We start from the raw sequence: 9157 nt of genomic DNA, 5'->3' as shown, positions 1-9157 counted from the left end.
TGGTGCTCAAGGAAGATAAAAGGTCTTAGAAAAAGGAAGACCGCCATCTTGTGGAGTATCGGTGCAGCATTTAGTTCTTTTTTCCTTTTAATGACTTTATTATTAGTATGGTCACAAGTTTGACGACTTACAGTAAACACTGATAATGTAGCCAAATACAAATATTTTAAATAAGTAAATTACAAGTGTGTCAAATTTTAAAATGTCAAGTTTGAGTGATCATGCATATCTCATGTATTTGCATTTGTACCCCCACATTGCACAGCTCAATCTGTGCTTACCCTCACTGGATCAGTGTGTGCTTCATCGAGGTCTGGGCAGGAGCTATTGTGCCTTTTTTTGCAGACCCAGATTTTCTAGAGCACTGGTGATGAACTCAGGCATTCCATGGAGCATGGTGGTAACACCAGGTTTTGCTTTGGTCCAAGGTAAAAATGCAATTACCGACTATTGCTTCTGTGGGCCACCTAATCCACCCATGGCTTGGGCTAGCACAAAGGGTTTCTCAGTATCCCTGAATGAGGCCAGCAGTCAATCTCTGTACCCATAGTTTCCTTGTGGGGGAAACGTCTAGTAGTGAGGTGGGCAGTCTTCCAACATGCTGTCGGTGATATAGCTGGAACCAAGATAGGATTCATAGTAACTTTTTTCATCAAAAGTATTAATAGCCCAACCAATGACCTGAATGCCTTTAACTGACCACTTCTTTAAGTAGTTTGGGGATATAAATCCTTTTGTATGAGGAAAGCTGAAATTCCACACAGGTACCACAAGATATTATGCATGTTCAAGTTGAGGAAAATGTCTAAGACCATAAATGTGGACTGTTTCCAGATGTTATTGAAAGGGCGGGGAGAGACCGACTCCATGTTCCCTTTGTTCCATGTCCTCCACCTCATGGAGTCAGGTTCCCGCCCTAGAACCTCTCCAAGAGCCCAACCCACACTTTTGAATTAGCCAATAGAAATGCAAGGGGAAGGTAAGCCGCACCCTGCCCCCATGTGCAACCTGATCCCGACCAATCAGCGGAGGCCACACTACCTCACCCCTCCTACCTCTCCCAGGCCCCCTATAAATCAGCGCGTTTGGGGGCTGACTCTCTCTCTCTCTCCACCTCGCTGCTGCGCTGGTGGGTGTGTGTGTGGGACTGAGCTCGAGCTAGCTCGATTAAAAGGCTCTTTGCTTTTGCATCGGACTCTGCTCCCTCGTGGTCTTTGGGAATCACGAAATCTGGGCATAACATTTGGGGGCTCGCCTGGGATCCCCAAGAACCTCAAGGGACCCCCGATCTGGAGAGTCTGACTGGCCACGGTAGGTGTCTGTCTGTTCCTTGTCTCTTTTTTGTGTGAGCTCATTTCTGAATCTCTGGTAGTGCCCGAAGCGGTCTAGGTGGACGCACTGGAGGACCACGGGCAGGAGGAATCGAGAGACGTCCTGATCCTCCTTCAGGAGGGACGTGTATTCTCCTCACGAGGGATGTGTATTCCCCTCAAACCTCTGGGACGAGGTGGGTCGCTCCCACCGATCGGCGTGAGGCCGTCGTCCGCACTTTCGGTTTTGTCAGTTTTGTTCCAACGGACTTGCATTGGAAAGCTTGTCTCAAGGGCCCTTTGTTTGTCTGTGTCTGTGTTTTTCTGTTTTGTTTTGTGGACTCTGTTGACGGACATCATGGGACAGACTCAAACCACTTTTTTAAGCATTATGGTTGATCATTTCAAAGAGGTTAAGGGAAGAACTAGCAACCTCAGTGTAGAGGTCCGGAAGGGCCAGTGGTAAACTTTTTGTTCTAGGGAGTGGCCGACTTTTAGTGTCGGGTGGCCGCCGGAGGGGACCTTCGACCTCCCCACCATCCACCGGGTGAGGGACATCGTCTCTCAGCCCAAGAAGAGACATCCTGATCAACTCCCTTACATTATTACTTGGCAGGACCTCATGGAAGATCCACCCTCCTGGCTTAAGCCCTTTCTGTCCCCGCGCCCCCCGGAGCCGAAACCCATACTTGCTTTGCAGGAAACGGAGAAGGTGAAGAAGAAGGACCTCATCCCGCCTTCAGCTCCCCTCTACCCTGTCTTTCAGGGGGGAACTGAAGAGGAACTAATCTTTCCTCCCTCATATCAGCCCCCTAGAAGTTCACAGGGGGGCGATGCTCCCAAGCAAAGGGAAGCGGACGCCATGGGGAGCAGAGTTCCGGGAGCAGCTGGGGGCGGAGTTCCGGGAGCAGCTGGGGGCGGAGTTCCGGGAGCAGCTGGGGGCAGAGTTCCGGGAGCAGCTGGGGGCGGAGTTCCGGGAGCGGCTACGGTTCCGGTGGGCTCCCAGATGCAGATGGCAATCAACCCCATCACTATTGGCCTTTTGCCACTAGTGACCTTTACAACTGGAAGGCTCAGAATCCTAAGTTCTCTGAGAAGCCAGCAGGGCTTATTGATCTGTTAGATTCTGTCCTTTTCACCCACCAGCCCACGTGGGACGACTGCCAACAGCTTTTACAGGTCCTGTTCACAACTGAGGAGCGGGAAAGAATCCTCAATGAGGCCCGGAAAGTGGTTCCAGGCGTGGACGGGAACCCAACCACCAACCCGGTCCAGATAGATGTCTCTTTTCCCTTAACTAGGCCTGAATGGGATTTCAACACGGCAGAAGGTAAGGAGATGCTCCGGGTCTACCGCCAGACTCTAATGGGGGGTCTCCGAATGGCTGCTAGAAAGCCAACTAATTTGGCCAAGGTAGGGAATGTTCAGCAGGAAAGGGATGAGTCTCCAGCTGTCTTTTTAGAATGGATCATGGAGGCATACCACACCTACACCCCCATGAATCCAGAAGCTCCTGAAAACAAGGCAGCTGTGATCATAAGCTTTGTAAACCAATCGGCTGGGGATATTAAAAAGAAACTGCAAAAAGTAGATAGGCTGGGGGAGAAGAGTTTAAAGGACCTACTGGAGGTAGCCGAGAAGGTGTATAATAACAGGGAGCCCCCGGAAGAAAGGCAGGCTCACGCTGCGGCGGCTGCTGCGAGCAGCAAACAAACCCGAGACCTAGCTAAGATCCTGCTCGCCACCACCGCGGACTCTTCAGAGGAACGGAACCGCAGTCTCCGCTGACTCGCCGGCAACCAGGAGGACAGTAAGGGGACCGCCCGGGGCGGGAGGCGGAAGCTGCAGAAAGATCAGTGTGCTTACTGTAGGGAGATAGGGCACTGGAAACAAGAGTGCCCGAGAAGGGCCAGCAAAAAGGGAGGCGAAGCGGATCGAGTGAAGGTCCTGGAGCTAGATGAACTGAGTGATTAGGGGAGTCGGGGTTCGGATCCCCTCCCTGAGCCCAGGGTAACTCTTAGAGTGGAGGGGACCCCCATTGACTTCCTTGTTGACACCGGAGCACAACACTCGGTCCTCTGTACGCCTCAAGGAAAATTAACAAATAAGAAGTCTTGGGTACAAGGGGCAACTGGTATGAGCCAGTATTCATGGACTACCCGAAGAATGGTGGATTTAGGGACGGGCCGGGTATCCCACTCTTTTATGGTAATTCCGGAATGCCCCTACCCACTGTTAGGACGAGACTTGCTCACTAAGATTGAAGCTCATCACTTTCAGACAAGGGGGGGCCTCAGGTTACTGAAGGCAAGGGCCACCCCATTCAGGTCCTGACCATAAGGTTGGAGGATGAGTACCAGCTTCACCAAAAAGCCTCTCCAATAGAGGGCTACAGTGGAAAACTGACGTGGACTCGGTTGCCTCAGGGGTTCAAGAACTCGCCCACCATCTTCGATGAGGCCCTGCATGAGGACCTGGGTGAGTACCGGAGAGCACACCCCAACCTCACTCTCCTTCAGTATGTGGACGATATCCTGATTGCAGCAGACACAGCTGAGGACTGCAAGGAGGGGACAATAGACCTGCTGGCCTCCTTGGGGGCCCTTGGATACCGGGCTTCTGCAAAGAAGGCTCAGATATGCAAAGAAAGGGAATCCTAGAGCAAGTGCATGGGCTCCGGAAGGACCTGATCGACCAGCCCCTTCCAGATGCAGACATCACCTGGTTCACCGATGGAAGCAGCTTCGTACGGGACGGGAGCAGGTATGCGGGTGCGGCTGTAGTCACTGAAACGGACACTGTATGGGCAGAGGCTCTACCCTCCGGGACGTCAGCCCAGAGAGCAGAGCTTGTGGCCCTCACCAAGGCCCTGACACTGGGAGCTGGAAAGCGGCTCAACATCTACACAGACAGCCGGTATGCATTCGCCACCGCTCATGTTCATGGGGCAATCTACCAAGAGAGAGGGCTACTAACAGCAGAGGGGCGGACTATAAAGAATAAACAGGAGATACTCGACTTACTCTCAGCCTTATGGCTCCCTGCCAAACTGGCCATCATACACTGCCAAGGACACCAGAAGGCTGACAACCCAGTGGCAAGAGGAAACCGCAGGGCTGACCAGGAGGCCAAGGCAGTAGCCATTTCTCCAATCCCCACCATGGCCTTACAGCTCCCAGACCCAGGAGACCCAGTTCTGCCAGTTCATCCAGGATATTCCCTGGAGGAGTTACAGCGCATTAGGAAGCTTCCCCAAGCAAAGGAGAAGAAGGGGTGGTGGTATACACCACAAGGGGAGCTCATACTGCCGGACCAGCTTGGAGTCTCCATGATAAAACACATGCACCGGTCCACTCACCTGGGGGCACGTAAATTAAAGGACTTAATCCAACACGCCAGAATTAAGATCCACCAGCAGGACGTTAAAACAGAGCAGGTTGTATCTGCTTGCAAGACCTGTCAACTCACAAATGCGAGAATCAGGCCGAGTGAAAAAGGAACCAGGCTTCGAGGAACCAAGCCTGGGGCACAATGGGAGGTCGACTTCACTGAGGTTAAACCAGGAAAGTATGGCTATAAATATCTTTTAGTATTTGTAGATACCTTCTCCGATGGGTAGAAGCATACCCAACTAAGCATGAAACAGCTCAGACGGTAGCTAAGAAGCTGCTAGAAGACATCTTGCCCAGGTACGGTTTTCCTGCTGAGATAGGGTCAGACAATGGACCAGCTTTTGTCTCACAGGTAACGCAGGCAGTGGCCAAGGCCATTGGGGCAAATTGGAAATTGCATTGTGCTTATAGGCCCCAAAGCTCAGGGCAAGTAGAAAGGATGAATAGAACTCTAAAAGAGACCCTTACCAAATTGACCATGGAGACTGGCGGGGACTGGGTGGCTCTCCTTCCATATGCCCTTTACCGGGTTAGGAACTCTTCCTACACCCTGGGTTTTACTCCTTATGAGATCATGTTTGGCTGGCCACCCCCTATTATCCCTAACCTTAAAGCCGAATTTCTTACAGAATTTGAAAGTCAAGAACTGTTTCTTTCCTTGAGAGGGCTCCAGAGGGCCCACGAAGACATTTGGCCACGCCTCCGCGCTATCTACGAGACCCGGCCCAGCCCCGACGGCCCAGCCCCGACTCCTCATCAGCATAAGCCCGGGGACTGGGTCTATGTCAAGAGACACCGCCGGGAGACCCTTGAGCCACGATGGAAGGGTCCCTGCGTCGTGGTGCTGACGACCCCCACCACTCTCAAGGTAGACGGCGTCGCGACCTGGGTCCATCACACTCACGTCCGGTCAGCGGACCCATCTGTGATCCAGGAAGACTTCGTCACCAAATGGAGCATCGATCGAGATCAACGCAACCCGCTCAAGCTCAAGCTACAGCGTGCTCGACCTGCCTGATGCTGGAGGGGGAAGGAAGACTTGGGGACTCCGATTTTATCAGTGCAGGGAATTTGGGATGGTGTACCCTCGTGACCCAGGAATGTTGTTCAGTAGAAATACAAACCGACCCATGATTGGGCCTGTAAGTTTCAAGACAAGGGGGGAATGAAAGGGCGGGGAGAGACCGACTCCATGTTCCCTTTGTTCCATGTCCTCCACCTCATGGAGTCAGGTTCCCGCCCTAGAACCTCTCCAAGAGCCCAACCCACACTTTTGAATTAGCCAATAGAAATGCAAGGGGAAGGTAAGCCGCACCCTGCCCCCATGTGCAACCTGACCCGACCAATCAGCGGAGGCCACACTACCTCACCCCTCCTACCTCTCCCAGGCCCCCTATAAATCAGCGCATTTGGGGGCTGACTCTCTCCACCTCGCAGCTGCGCTGGTGGGTGTGTGTGTGGGACTGAGCTCGAGCTAGCTCGATTAAAAGGCTCTTTGCTTTTGCATCGGACTCGGCTCCCTCGTGGTCTTTGGGAATCACGAAATCTGGGCATAACATTATCATAGTGTGGTTTCCCATCTCCCGTATGGCTAAGGTTCAAAGGTCTGTGAGTTAAAGCTGTTACTACATTCTGATCTGTTTGTCTCATCTTATAGATAACTTCTGGCAAGAAAGAACAGACCATACTAGTATTGTATTGTTGAGGAAACTTCATATATATTTTCTTTAGAGCATCAATAGACTTATTTGCATGGCCCTTGACATCAAAGAAGATTGTGAGGTTTTGGTTTAGGGATTCTACAACTCCTTCTCTCAGGGTAAGGATTTTTTCATTAGGGAAATCATTCCTTAATTTGTGATTTGCTGCAGGATTAAGCTTCCTAATTTGTTCAAATGTAAAATCACATATTCTACCAGTGCCATCTGTCCTATCTACTGTGTTATGCGTTAAGATGGGAATCCCACCAGAGGTAAACTCAATATCCAGCTCCATGCCTGTTGCTCCATTCTTAGCTGCCTGCCGCCAGCGTGTTCTTGGGGGCCTTGTGGCAGTCAATGCGGTCCGCAATCCTGAGCACATGCAGGGCCCTGCGCTAGCAGAGGCTCCAAGCTGAAGAGGCGTAGCAGGAAGTAGAGGATGCCAGTGGAGAGGCAGGCATTGTAGGGGCTGTGTGTCACCAGCAGGAACAGCAGCAGCAGGAAGGAGAAGGGTCCTAGGAGGCCCCCCCCCCCCCCGTGTCTCCCACAGCCACATGCTTTTATTTTAAATGAACTGTTGTGCTATTAAAATAGGAATTTTAGGGGAATATAGGCAGGTTTAGGGAATTTTTAGAATTGGGGTCCATGGAAAAAACACAGGGCTACAGACTGGGAGAAGGTACATTTCCATAACATAAGGGCGTGGCAACAGTTATATTTACATAAGACAAGGGAACTGGGAGTAGCCAAAAGGTCTATATTTACAAAATAAAGAAGGAAGAAGAAAGCCCAGAAGGAATAAGAGGACACTGAGGGAGAAGGGCCTCTGGAATCACTATAGTAACCAGTTCAAAAGGGACTATTGACCAATCAGAGGGAATATCAGGACACAGGAACTGCAGCCTCTGCAGCCTTTATAAACTGTGGAAACAGGAAGTTGGTGGGACTCTTTCCCCCTCCCCACATGGGAGTGGGAGTGTGCTGTGAAATTCTTTCTCCTTCCCCACGTGGGAGTCTGCACTTGTTCTTCAATAAAATTTCGGCCTTTGCTATACCACCTTCCATCCATGGATTCATTCTTCGACTCCAACGGACAAAGAGCCCAGGGACCATTCTGCCCAGGGGAACACCATGTGTTCCAGTCCAAAAATTCCGTTTCACTATCACCAATGATTTTCAGAATTCTTTTAATTTTTCTCCTTGCATCTTGTCTTTTTGTGTCATTTTCTCTATGGCATTGGGGGTGGTATTGGTGTCAATTTGCATACCAGCTTTTGCAGACATGAAATTTCCATCAAATATAACTTAATGCATCATCTGTCCCGTGCTGCCTTTGTCTACATGTTCCCTAATTTTCATAATTTGCATTGTTGTATCACAAATCAGCAAGCTGGACAAGATGCCTCAATGAGCCAATTAGTTAGAAGTCATCTTTATTGCGTGCAGGTTCAGAGCAGATTACCTCTGTCAAATTCTGAACACCCAAAGGAGGAAGCATTCTCTTTTTATATCTTTTTGGGTCCTTGTGTAAGTTATTTTTACAGACAATTTGTAACCTTGAGTACATATCTTATCTAACAAACACCTGTCATGCCTATACAGACAACTTGTAACCCTGAGTACATATCATATCTATACAGACACCTGGCATTAATATCAGCATATCAGTCCCTTATGTTAGATGGCTAGCTTGCAAGGTCAGACAATTAAGTTTATCTTTTCTATTATTCAAGCTAAAAAACAGTTATATTTTACAGAATAAGAGACTGTCTAAAAATAACATAGTTGACTTACAGAATAAGAGACTGTCTAAGAATAACAGAGTAGTTCAAACAGCAGTTTCAAACAGCAGTTTTCCAAAGGAGGGACCACCATGCTTCAGCATCAAACTCTGATTTTGCAGTTTTCCAGTATTTCCAGAGAATATCAATAAATTTCTTTTAAAATCCATGTAACTGCTATAATTTAGAGGAGAGGGAAGATAATGTGGAATTGAACAAAGGTCAGGCATGCCTCCTTATGAACATGGAAATTTCTCTCCCCAGTTGTTTGGAGTTGGGCTCAGCTTTCAGCATGTGCACATGCAGATATTGGTTCTGCTCTTTGTTGGTATGATGTTGGCAGAGAGATTAGAACCTGAAGAAAGGTTTTACATCATTAGAAGGATTCAGGGAGTAGTATTCAAAGTAGGTCTTTCTCCCTGCTTATCCCCATGTGGGAAGAGGTGAGGAATGGCAGGAATAAGCCTCTAAGCACACAGCAGTGGAGGGCCTAGCTGGCTCCTCTTGCAACAGAGTAAAATGCTCAGCCTCTTTGACTCCATTTTCTTCAAACCTGCTTTGTTCCCCTGGTCTTTAGGTTAATAGTGAAAGGGCGGGGAGAGACCGACTCCATGTCCTCCACCTCATGGAGTCAGGTTCCCACTCTAGAACCTCTCCAAGAGCCCAACCCACACTTTTGAATTAGCCAATAGAAATGCAAGAGGAAAGTAAGCCGTGCCCTGCCCCCATGTGCAACCTGACCCCGACCAATCAGCGGAGGCCACACTACCTCACCCCTCCTACCTCTCCCAGGCCCCCTATAAATCAGTGTGTTTGGGGCCTGGGGCTCTCTCTCTGCCTCCTGCCGCTGCGTCAGCAAGTGTGGTGGACAGGGAGCTCGAGCTAGCTCGATTAAAGGCTCTTTGCTTTTGCATCGGACTCGGCTCCCTGGTGGTCTTTGGGGATCACGAAATCTGGGCATAACAATAGCTGTT

General features: G+C 49.8%; 1 pseudogene across 1 annotated transcript; it reads right to left on the bottom strand.

Annotated features, from left to right (window-relative positions):
- Positions 1-570: 570 nt before the first annotated feature.
- Positions 571-6958, bottom strand: LOC308244551 (glycerophosphodiester phosphodiesterase 1-like; annotated as a pseudogene). Its single transcript has 2 exons — positions 6260-6958; positions 571-836 (listed from the first exon to the last, which is right to left on the bottom strand). The product of its transcript is annotated as a glycerophosphodiester phosphodiesterase 1-like (transcript).
- Between the last annotated feature and the right edge of the window lie 2199 nt (positions 6959-9157).

This window comes from Plecotus auritus, assembly GCF_963455305.1.
Source record: "Plecotus auritus genome assembly, chromosome: 3".
In the NCBI taxonomy this organism is placed as follows: Eukaryota; Metazoa; Chordata; class Mammalia; order Chiroptera; family Vespertilionidae; genus Plecotus; species Plecotus auritus.
This window is presented reverse-complemented; position numbering and strand designations above follow the sequence as displayed.